We start from the raw sequence: 12,045 nt of genomic DNA on the forward strand, positions 1-12,045 counted from the left end.
GCATGCCATTCAAAAAAAATTCTCTGGAGATTAAAATAGAAATCTTACCTAAAATAGGGTGTAAAATAAGGTCATTCTTTCTCATAAGCTTAGGGTGATGCAAAATGGAAATGGACTGCCTTCAAGTTAGTCCCAGATAGGGTCTTCATGGTAAGCAGTATTCAGACAGAGGTGGTTTACTATTGCCTTCCTCTGAGTCTGAGAGGCAGTGACTGGCCCAAGGTCACCCAGTGAGCTTCATGGCTGTGTGGGGATTTGAACCCTGGTCTCCCAAGTCACAGTTCAACACCTTTAGGGAACATTTAATCTAGCTTCCTTGCTTCTGGCAAGAAGGGTTTACGTGCCCTCAGGCCAGGCCATTATTGGAAGAAAGGAGCCTAGTGTTGCAGAGATGTTAGATGGGAGCACAGATGGATGCTCCTGAAGGCAGCAATTATAAACATGCTTATTAAGGAACTAAGCCCCATAGAACTCAACAGGACTTACTTCTGAGTAGATAGTTTGGATTGTGCTGTTAGTAATGCTTGACTAGGGATCCTCTGCAAAGACATCCATATCCAAGCAGGGTTGACAACCCCCTGCCTGGAATGCCCTGCCCTTATCTTTTAATGTGGCTGCTCCAAACTTCTTTACAGATTTGACCCTTCACTTCAGAAAGAGGTCTGAGAAATGTGTAAGAGAAAGAAGATTCTCTACCCTTTCTGTCTACTCTGTGGGGTGCTATAAACTCACTTGGACAGCCAATCCAATTCCAGTGAGTAATAATTGACAGAGAAAAAACACCCATGGTTTGGTCTACCTTCACAGGCAGCAGCTTGGGAACAACAACTGCAGCCACACTTCCAAATATGTGAATTCTCTTTTACCATTAGTGGGCAAAAAACAAACCATCATGCAACCAACAAGGCACATTTTCAATGGGTTTTAAGGGGTTGAGTTGACCACATGGAACCACTGTTGTTGCTTCTATGGATGTAAGGGAGGAGGGTCAAAGGTACATGAAATGGAAACAGAAAATGAAAAAACAAGACAGTGATGCTTTCCTAAATGCAATACCATACCAACCACAACAAGATTTCAGAGCAGAGGTATCATGTGCTGATAGGATCTCACTCATGTCAGAAACTGTGCTGCAGCATTCTACATTAACTGACAGGGCTCTCCTTATGTTCTTCAAACCCAGCATCCAACCCTGGCCGGTCAAATGCATCCTGTAAGTTCACAACCAGAAAGCAAGGCGATAGACCAAGGATTTGCAAACTCACCACCACCACTACTTGAGCATTACTGAGGGTCTTGGCAGACCACTTAATGACTGCTTTGCCTGCTGAAGCAATTGAATGGTTTTAAATTGCATCAAGATGAAACATCTTATAAAAGATTATACGAAATAAGAATAATCTTTTATAATGCTTGGGAAAATAGCAGGGAGTAGAAAAAGAGGAAGGCAAAACAAGACATGGATTGATTCCATAAATGAAGCCATATGATTCCATAAAGGAATGTTGAAACAAGGGATACTTCATCCATTTTAATGGGTCCCACAGAAACTTGTATCAAGTTGTCTGGTGTAGTTGAGCTGCAAACCTCCAGGGACAAAAGAACATCAGAGTCACAAGTACATATGCTCTGTAAATTGGATTATTAGATAACTTCAAAGAGAATTAGGCTCTCCAAAGGGGATCACATTTCCTGATAGAAATAGTGCTTCAGGTTTTAGTTAGTACAAAGAAAACAGTCTCCACCAGGAAGTAGGGCACCTGGCAAAATAGATATTCAATTTTGAAAGAGGCAGCTTCTCAACAGCCAACATTTTATTTCATTAATAGTTTCCATGCATCCATTCACTTTCAGATGCTGCCGGGTTTCTCATATACATGTATATAACGTTTACTGGAGCTAGGATATACTAGTTAGATAACTCTTCCTGCTATTTTGATTTTAAATATTTTTTTATGATTTTAAATGTAACATTGAAAATATTTGTTTGTACTAAATGTATTTCCTGTTTGAGGCCTATGGCCAGACAGTAATAATAAATGATTGATGATTGATATGTTAGTTGGTTTAGATTATTTTATAAAGAAAGGTGGGATGTAATTCTTTTTTAAAAAAAATACTTTTTGGGATAAGTTTTGGTCTCTTGTTCCTTATTGTTTCAGTAATAAATACTGTTTATTTGCTGTAATGCTATGATAAATGTTTATACAGCAACTTGCAGCTGGTGCCAAGAGATAGGATAGTGTGTTCCTTTACTGAAGCTTCAAATCTTTACTCATATCTTGTCCCTAATGTTTGAAGCTGAATTATACACAGTCAAACTGAGTGTATCTACTCTGACCGGCAGCAACTCTGTTTGGTTTCAGGCAATGGTATTTCCCATCTGAAATCCTGTTAACTGGAAATGAGAAGGGTTGAACCTGAGACATGCTGCATACAAAAAAGGAAGACATCTCTACCTCTGTATGCATTGGGGGGGGCATGATCAACAATCGGGGAGTTGAAGGGTTGCATTCTGCACCATAATCATGTTATACTTTGTTGTGAAGCAGGTGGGTGTCACATTATGAACTGAATGCCAAAATGTACGTGAACTGTCATTCCTGAGTATCAGGGTTGATTTCAAGTACATGTGGCTAGTAGTATGTGTACTCTCATAGCAAACTGCTATCACAGAAGTATACACCATTTTAAATGCATGGACTTGCAAAGATGGCTTTATTCTGCTTTTGTGGGAGAATATTCCAGAGGAGGTGCTCTTTTCTTGCCTTCGGTTTCCATTCATTATGGAAAAAATTGCTACTACACCAAAGAAAAGGGTGATGGTGTCAGTGTTGTACTGAGTTGCCAAAATACCTAAGCCCATCATTTGTAGCCACATCATCTTCTGGCTCCTCTTACTCTACCCAAAGCTTCACACTCCCTCACTGCTTGATTAATACATTCTGTCTGCTTTTTAAATACACCTAGGCCAAAACAGGTTTACAGCAGCCTGTTGTCCCAACAGCTGTCATTCAAGTTACACTCTGATATGGCAGCAACTTGTCAATCCTTGTGATTTTTACAACTGGGCTAGTACATGATTTTAATTGTTTAAAGCAGGCTGGGTTTTAACACCAACTAAAAGGTTGGGACAGCTATACGAAGGGAAAAAATACTAGCATAATCATTTAATGGTAAACCTTGGACTGGGGATGCTTCCAGATTGTCATTGTTTTCAGGTGGGATTCAATCACATCAAGGCAAACTCAGATTATGCAGTGCAAATTGTTTTGTAGGTCTTCCACAACAAGCCTGCTTCCCCAAAAGATCAGTCTTTTTGCAGTAAGGAAAGTGGAATAATGCTTGCATGACACATTGTCTAACCTCCCCACAAACAAATCAGAGTGAATAAACAGGGCACCTGCAAACGAACATTGAACGTTTTTCACCACGCCCATGAAACATTCACACATATCATGCTTAGCATGGATGCAGCCATACTCAAACTGGTCTAGGCTGTGGCCAGTATATCACATTGTGGCCTTAGCGTACTACTGGTTCAAAGGACAACTTTTCCTCCAACTTTGCTTTTCTTTTGCAAAAGCAAAGGAAAAGCACCTTTACCTGGTGGCCAACCTGGTGTTGCTTTTGGAATGTGTGAAACAGCTTAGAGGCTGTGCAAACTTGTCCCTGGTGCCTGCATTGTACAGCTTCAGCTACACTTGGGCCAAATTCCCTGAGGGCAAAGTGGACGGGGCTACATACACCACACACCCCAGTTTGTCAGTTTGGATTTCTCACTGTGTGCTGAGAAAATAGCTGTCTGCCAATGCCCAGAAAGGAAATGCAATGCAGAAGAGATTCCCAAATGAGCTAGTGATGGAGGAGCGCTATCTTATTCCATGGCCAGTATGGAAGCCAATCAGGGTGGCGAAGGAGGGACAGAGCACTGTGCTTCATTAACTCCTTATAGCTGACCATGGAAGAAAAGATTGCTCTCTTCTCCCATGGCCAGGTGGTTGCAGAACATGGCAGGTGAGGGGTGCACGAGAGGGGGAAGGGGACATGGCCTGAGTAGAGTTCCAGAGACCGCATTTGGAGACCTGGTGGGTCAGATTAGGACCAGAAGCTCCCTAGCCTGAGTTAAGCTATGAAGAGTAGGGCTCCTGCTGGGAGGAAGGGCGGGATAGAAATCAAATAATAAATAATAAATAAAAGGAAGACATATCACCATCAGTTTTGTATTTATCAAAACTTCAAATGTTTTGAAAAGCAATTGAATAAAAAATTGTACTTGCCAATTTCTGCAGTCCCATACTAAAATTAGGGGGGAACTGGTGAAGTTGAAGGACATGTGAAAAAGATATACAAGAAAGCTATGTTGTCTTAATGAGTATAATTAGTATTTTCCAAATTCCTTTCCAGTTATCACGGTAGTTCTTAATTGAAACCCTTCTGTGTTCTTAGGGGAACATTTTAGGACAGTTTATAACTTCCCACCTGCCACCCTTCAACTGCAGTTGTATTCAAATTCCCTGATGTGAAGTGTCATTGCTACTGTAGAGAAGTAATTTTAACTAAATAAAATGGGAATGCTGTAAATAAATGCTCCACGTTGTCAATATGATATTCTCTTTCTCTGCCTCTTTGTCAGTTGCCTTTTATTGACGCTCTGCAAAGCTGTGGCTGAAGATTTTGACTTTGTGTGCGTGTGCTGAACTTGTGGCTAAGATGCTCATGAAAGTTAATGACAATAGGTGATTACGTGAAATATGTTTCTGGCTTTAAGATCTTCAGGCTGAGCCTTCAGGCCGCCGCGTCGGCAGCGGTTGCTAGGAGACGGGCATTGCGGCTTGTCAGCCTCAGCAGGAGCCATGGAGGGCAGGCCGGGGCCGGCTCCTCCTCCTTAGTCCAGCCGGTTCTCCCTGCTCCGGAAAGGATGGCCGGCCGCTTCACCCCTCCTGCTGTTGGCGCCGCTGGGGGGGCCCATCGCGGCCGCTGCCACCCAGCGGCACCCACAGCAGGAGGGGTGAAGCCGGCGGCCGTCCTTTCCGGAGCCTCCCGCTGAGCCTGCAGGCCGCGTCGGCAGCGGTTGCTAGGAGACGGATCCGTCGCAGCTTGTCAGCCTCAGCAGGAGCCGTGGAGGGCAGGCCGGGCCGGCTCCTTTTTAGCCCCGGAGCCGGTTCCTCTGCTCTGGAAAGGACAGCCGCCGGCTTCACCCTTCCTGCTGTGGGCGCCCCTGGTCGGCAGCGGCCACGATGGCCCCCCCCCAGCGGCGCCAACAGCAGGAGGGGTGAAGCGGCCGGCCGTCCCTTTCCGGAGCCGGAGAACCGGCTGGACTAAGGAGGAGGAGCCGCCCCGGCCTGCCCTCCACAGCTCCTGCGCTGAGGCTGCCAGGCAGGCCGCAAGCCGCATGGGCCCCGTCTTGGCTGGGGCTAAGAGGGAGCCGGCCCAGCCTGGGCTCCACTGCCACCCCACCACTCGCCTCAGTCCACCCACGGCAGTGGCTGCGGTAGCGGCCGCGATCCCCCCCCAACCAGAGACTTCAGCAGCCTGAGCCCCAGGGCGGGGAACTGGCTCCGGGCCGGCCGGGGCTAAGAAAGACGGAGCCGGAGCCAGGCCAGCCCAGCCTAGCCTCCGCTGCCACCGCTCGCCTCCACCCACCCATGGGCCATCAGATCACCCTCACACGCCCGGGCCCCGGCCTCACTTGTATGTTCTCTCTGTGGGTGGTGGCGGGAGCAGGCAGGGGCTGCTGCTGGAGGAGTCCCTCCCTCACTGTGTCGGCTGCTCAAGTCCTGCCTGCCTGCCTGCCTGAAATTGTAAAGAGCGGAAGTCGGCCAGCCGCAGCCCAACATATGCGTGGTCAATCGCGCATGCGTGGCTGAGGGGGCCAATAAAAAGCCGGAGATCCACCTTTTAAATTGAAGTATAGCCAGAGGCCGGAGACGGCCCCCTTTTGCTGGAGTCTCCGGCAGATTGCCGGAGACCTGGCAAGCCTAATGCAGAATGTTGCGGCACGATTGCTGACATGAGTGAGACCCTGTCAGCACATAATACTTCTGCTCTGAAATCTGCACAGGTTGCTGATTTGCTACCAGGCCAGTTCAAGGTGTGCTTTCCATGTTACGGGTGTCACATAGTACTTGTTTGGCTCTTGTAAGAAATCAGTCCTTTAGTGTGGCAGCACCTACACTTTGGAACACCCTGCCTATTGACATTAGGCAGATGCCTTCATTGTACTCTTTTCAGCACCTGCTAAAAACATTTTTGTTTAAGCAAACCTACCCAAGCATGTAAAAGCTATTGTGTTTTTAACTCATTGTTAGTTTTATTATTTTGAATGTTTTAAAATACCTGTCTTTCACTGTTTTTGCCAATAATTTTATTGTTTTAATTCCTTATGTAAACCGCTTTGAGATTTTTTTTACAATAAAGCTGTATATAAATGTTGTAAATAAAATAAATAAATTTTGGAGTCACTGTAGCCCTTGGGTCTCTTTCCATTTAGGAACAAATACCACTCAGGCCATTTGGTACCATCTGGCTCAGTGCTGATGACATGGACTAGCATTGGCTCTCCAGGATTCCAGGCAAGTATTTTCCAGAAATTGAATTTTGGACCTTTGCATGCAAAGGATATGCCCTACCACTGAGCTATGACCCTTCACGTTTTCAAAAAGTATCTCTTAAATTTTTTCTTTTCAATTCACTAATGAACGCACATCATACCTAGGGCAGATCCACAACATTCATTTAAAGCACACTCAACACACATGTCAAGCACATGAATCACACCACAGAATCATGGAAAATTTAGTTTGTTAAGGATGATGGGAACTATAATTGTGAGGGAGAAACTACACTTCCCAGGATTCTTTAGGGGAAGTCATGCACTTTAAATGCAAGCTGGGTGTGCTTTAAATGTATTGTGTGGATCTACTTAATAAACTTTGCCTGCATGTAAATCGTTTTAACTAATTTTTTTAAATGGAAATGAGCTATAAAGTTTACTGGGTGACCATGGGCTATTCACCATCTTTCAGCCTATCTGCCCCTCAGGATGAAAACAACAGAGGGGAACCATGAGCATCCCAAGGAAGAAGGGCACACTTAAAATGTAGAGGAAATAATAATATACAACCATAGTGTGAAATCAGATACAGTGGGACATAGTATGAAGAAATATTTATATAAGCATGACTGTCAAAGATGTTTATTATTTACACAGCCTGTAAAGGTATTTATAGTGCAATCCTATGCATGTTTACTCAGAATCGTGCCCCAATGTATTCAATGTGGCTTACTCAAACAGAGAAGCATGCACAGAACTGCAACTTCAAGTGGTAAGGAACTTCATTCACCCAACCCAAAATTCAGAATCATGCCACTTTAAGCTGTTTTGCAACTGTTTATACTTCTTTTCATGGTTACTGGATTTTAAAGAGATTTATTTCTTATTGTGAGCTGCCTTGGTTTCCAGCTGGCAATCCTATCTCACATGTTTGTTGGAAAGACCACACACACACAGAAGAGATGTCAAAATAATACACTCCATACAATAGTTTATTGTCAAAACCAGTTGGTCATTGCAGAACATTTTTTCAAAAAAAATAAAATCATAATAATACATAATAAAAGCTGTGATACCTAAGTAAGCCCTGCCTAACTGCTTTAAAAATAGCACTGGAGGAGAAGAGAAAGATTTATAACAAACACAATCCTTTGCTACATTCATTCAAAAGTCCCATTAATGTACAGCACAATCCTAACCATGTGTACTCAAATATAACTCCTATTGAATTCAGTGGGATTTACTCCTGGTATGTGGGATTGGCATTTCAGCATTTCAGCTTTACTCCCAGAAAAGCAAGTATTGGATTAAAGCTTCATATTGGGAAGGTTTTCAAAACACTGCCCTCTTCAACAGCCCAGGAAAATTTAAACTTGTCTGACTTCTGCACACAAGAGAGAAAAAGTCTGAAAGCTACATACTCAATGTATGAGATTTTCAGATAAGCAGGCCGGGGGGGGGGGGGGGGAGAGACAGCTGTCTGAAGGTCAACAAATCACAACCCTGATTTCACTTATTGGCTGCAAACCTGAAAGGGTGGGGTTAGAGCAGCCAGCTAAGAGATCATTTAACAGAAGTTGCAAGGGGGGGCTGGCATTTTGGTGTATATCTCATGAAACAGACCACGTAGAAACTTAATTTTTTAAAAAATGAAAGCTGAGAGTCCGGAGATTAAGGTGACTCACCTGGAGAGGACCCCAAAAATCCAGAGTCTTGGGGTGAAAACTGCAGACCTGGCAACCCTACTGATTTGAACAGCAGCAGAAAGCTAGCATTTCTTCTAATGGAAAGGCAAGACTTGACCTGTTTCTCAAGTCAAGATATTTCATCTGCTTTTTCTGTCAGTAATGGGGAGTGGCATGTTTCACAGCTGCCTTTGCTTAGGGTGCTTCAAATATTAATGTTTCCAGAGCCCAATACTGTTATTTATTCACTATGATTATTTTCTTTATAACCCACCATCCCCCGAAGGTTCCCTAACAGTTCATTAGATACACAGCAGAATCACATAAAAACCATAAAACCAATAACCATCATTAAATACCAACCCAACAGCAGAAGAAACCAAATCTTAAAATCAGCCATCTCCTTAGGCTTGAAGGAAAAAATACATCTTATTTACTTATTACATTTATACCCCATCTTTCTTTTCATGATAGAAACCCAAGGAGGCTTACATAAGGTTCCCAGGCGGTCTCCCATCCAGGCAGTGACCAGCCATGTGCCTTCAGACCATAGCCTGGGACATCTTAAATGTTGGCGATATTTCTAGTGGGAGAGTGTTCCACATCTGGGGTGCCAGTACAGGGAAGGCCCTGGTCTACGCTGTCACATGGCAAATTACAGCTGTTGATGGGACTTCAAGCAGGACCTCTCCTGCACATCTCAAGGCAAGGGTCAGTGGTAATAAGAGATGTCCTCCTTCATATGCAACCCTTATAAGACTTTATAACCAAACACTGCAAATTGGGTCTGGTGCAGGCAGGCAGCCAGTGCAGAGCATTTAGCATAACAGCTGCCACAACATACATAAGCATAAATTCAAGTCAAAAGCCTAAGCAGAATGGAAAGTGAAGCAAAGGCTTTTAAGTACAGAGGTTCCCATGCAAAAAATATATTTATATATTCAGGTTAGTTCCCTAAATTTTTGAAAGCAGTTTCACATATGCATCGTGCTTGCCAGGGCTACACAGAGCTTAACCACAATACAGTGTAAAGGGCTGACCCATACAGCTGATCACTTGCCTGGAAGCTGAACCCTCTCAAGGCTTCCCTACACATGTGGCCCTGAGTGTTTAGGGATGCACTACTGCATTTCACAATTTAATCCCCACTCCAAAAAAAAAAAAACCAGCAACAAAAAACACAACTGCCACACCAAGTGTGAAAGCAACTCTATGGCAAGGACAATAAAGAAGGTGTTTCTAACTCAGATAAATGCTGGAGGTACAATGCTGGAAATGCCTCAGTGAGTTTTGCTGCAGTCCTATAGTTTTATTTGTATGGTTAATTTTTAATGGTAACTCGCACTGAGAATCTTTTGAGTGAAAAGCAGGCTATATATTGCTTACATAAATAAAAGAAACTTCAGTCTTGCCATTGGGATGCAGCCATTTCGTCTCCAAAGGGCTTTTGACCCCTTTTCTTTACAAACAACATTAACAGTGGCTGAGAATCTGGAAGTAATTATGTTTCAGAAAATAATGGATGAGATTGAGATAACGAAACAAACCCGGCGACAGGGCAGTAAGGAGCTGAAAATTGAACTGAGCAAAATGATGCAGGAGTTTAAAGAAATAGGGGATCCTGTGAGAGAGGAGAATGAGATCAGAGATGAGAAAAGAAAAAATAAAGGGAAGATACAAGCCCTGGAGATTGGAACAAATGTGGAATTGGAAAAAGATCTGGAGTTTATGGATATTAGAAATAAAATTTACTGTTTGGAATTTAACGTTATCTCTGAAGAAATTAATGAAGATATTAGAGATAAAGTTATCAATGGCTTGGATAATTTTCTGGACTGGAATGACGTGATGGAGCTTGATATAGAAAAAATCTATGGAATTAACTGCAGCCATGTGACAATGGAAAAACTCTCAAGAGATGAGCCAGTGCATTTTGTAAAAAAGAAGAACAGAGATATGACTTTACAACAATATTTCAGCAACTTATTCAGAATCGATGGCAAGAAAATATTTGGGATAGAGGAAATTCCCATCAGACTCTTATTATATGACTATGGCTATGACAGCAAGATTATTATGGAATACTGATAATGGAAGATTGGACACTGAAATTACTGGACTTAACAGGACTATTGAAGATGGAAGATGGAATTAATATGGATAATGGAATAATGGCTATTGAAATTATTGGACCTAACAGATTTTGATGAGATGGATTAATCGATATGTTTATTTGGACTATGGTTATGACAATAAGATTATTATTATTATTAACGAGATGGATTAATCGACATGTTTATTTGGAGAAAAGTTGATAGATATATTTCTTAAAGAATTGAAACCTCTCTTTGACTTTTTGTGGAAAGAATAAAGTAATGTTTATGAGATTTGATGATTAATTAAGATAACTACTGGAGGAAAGTGATTTTATAATATAATTTAAGAGACAGGATTGTTATATATTGTAGACCTATAACTGATCTGCGACAAATGGGAAGTCAACATTTTATTTTTTTGTTTAATCATTTTTGTTTTGTTTTGTTTTTTGTCTTTGAATGTTTTATGATTTTGTTTTGTTTGTTTTATGAAAATTTGAATAAAAATTATTGTAAAAAAAACAACAACATTAACAGCACAATCCCTACGCATATTTACTCAGAAGAAAGTTGCACTACATTCAAGAATGGCACCAGGTGTGATGAGGCCCCAGCTGGTGCCTTCCCTGCCCCCTGCAAAGCAACATGCTGGTAGCCCCACCACCACCACCCACAAGCAAGCCTGGTGGGGTTAGACAGCAAAAGGGGCAAGTGGTAGGGAGATGCTTCTGTAGCTGTCCGGCCTGGTGTTTCTCTCAGAACTGGGCCCCTAAAAGTAGGGGGGAAGCCATATTGGGGAAATCAATGCTTAGTAAGTTTGTCAGGGGGAAAAGTAAGTAGGTTAAGAAGTCTGCTGGATCAGGCGGAAGGCCCATCTGGTCCAACATTCTGTTCTAACAGTGGTCAACCAGATGCCTGTGGGAAGGAGCTCCACAAGCAGGACCTGAGCACAATAGCATTCTCCAAGATGGTGGCCACTAAAGTCCAGTATTTCTCTTTTCAGCCCTGGATGCTTAACATACCAGTTAAAATAATATCAGTTTCAATCATGATGGGTCTTGCAGGGTGGTACTGATGTTGGGCCTCACTGTATTCAATGGGGTTTACTCACAAGCAAATGTTTGTGGGTAGGCCCTGCTGAACACAGGGGGGGCTGCTTCCAAGTAAACGCATAAGTTGGTGGTGTAAGTAAGAACCCCTTTCAGGCTGTAGCTGTTTCTTAGGCAGAAGGTAGGCAGAAGACAGGAAAACATACCCACACACACAAATATGTTTTCTTTAAATACATTTTCTAGTCTGTGTAGGTTTTTCATACAATTTACAAATATAAAAACAGAAAGAGAGCGTGTGCAAAATTTCACAATGCTAAAATTAGGAAACACCTAATGGTTGCTTAGATTGCAGTGCTAAAGGCACCTGCTACGACAGGGGTGGCGAACCACGGGCCTGAGGTCCAAATGCAGCCCTCCAAGTCTTTCAGTCTGGCCCCTGGAGCTCTTCCGAGGCCATGCCCCTTGCGCTCTGCTTTGCACCCTGAGAGAGTTTGCAAGCCTAGAATGTGTTCTTGAACTCTTGAGACAAATGAATGCCATATTACCTGAATTGTTTGTACTCTTTCATATAGTATAGGATCTCTGTATTTGGGGGGGGGGCTATCTCATGCCAGAATACTCTGTAATTTGCTGATTTTAGTATTCTTCCTAGGAAG

At 42.9% G+C, this 12,045-nt stretch overlaps 1 protein-coding gene across 1 annotated transcript in view; it reads right to left on the bottom strand.

Moving 5' to 3' along the window:
* ITGAV (integrin subunit alpha V) overlaps positions 1–12,045 on the bottom strand; it is a 92,980-nt gene that overhangs the window by 57,261 nt on the left and 23,674 nt on the right. The window lies entirely within an intron of this gene.

Source organism: Rhineura floridana, chromosome 2 (genome assembly GCF_030035675.1).
Source record: "Rhineura floridana isolate rRhiFlo1 chromosome 2, rRhiFlo1.hap2, whole genome shotgun sequence".
NCBI classification, from domain to species: Eukaryota; Metazoa; Chordata; class Lepidosauria; order Squamata; family Rhineuridae; genus Rhineura; species Rhineura floridana.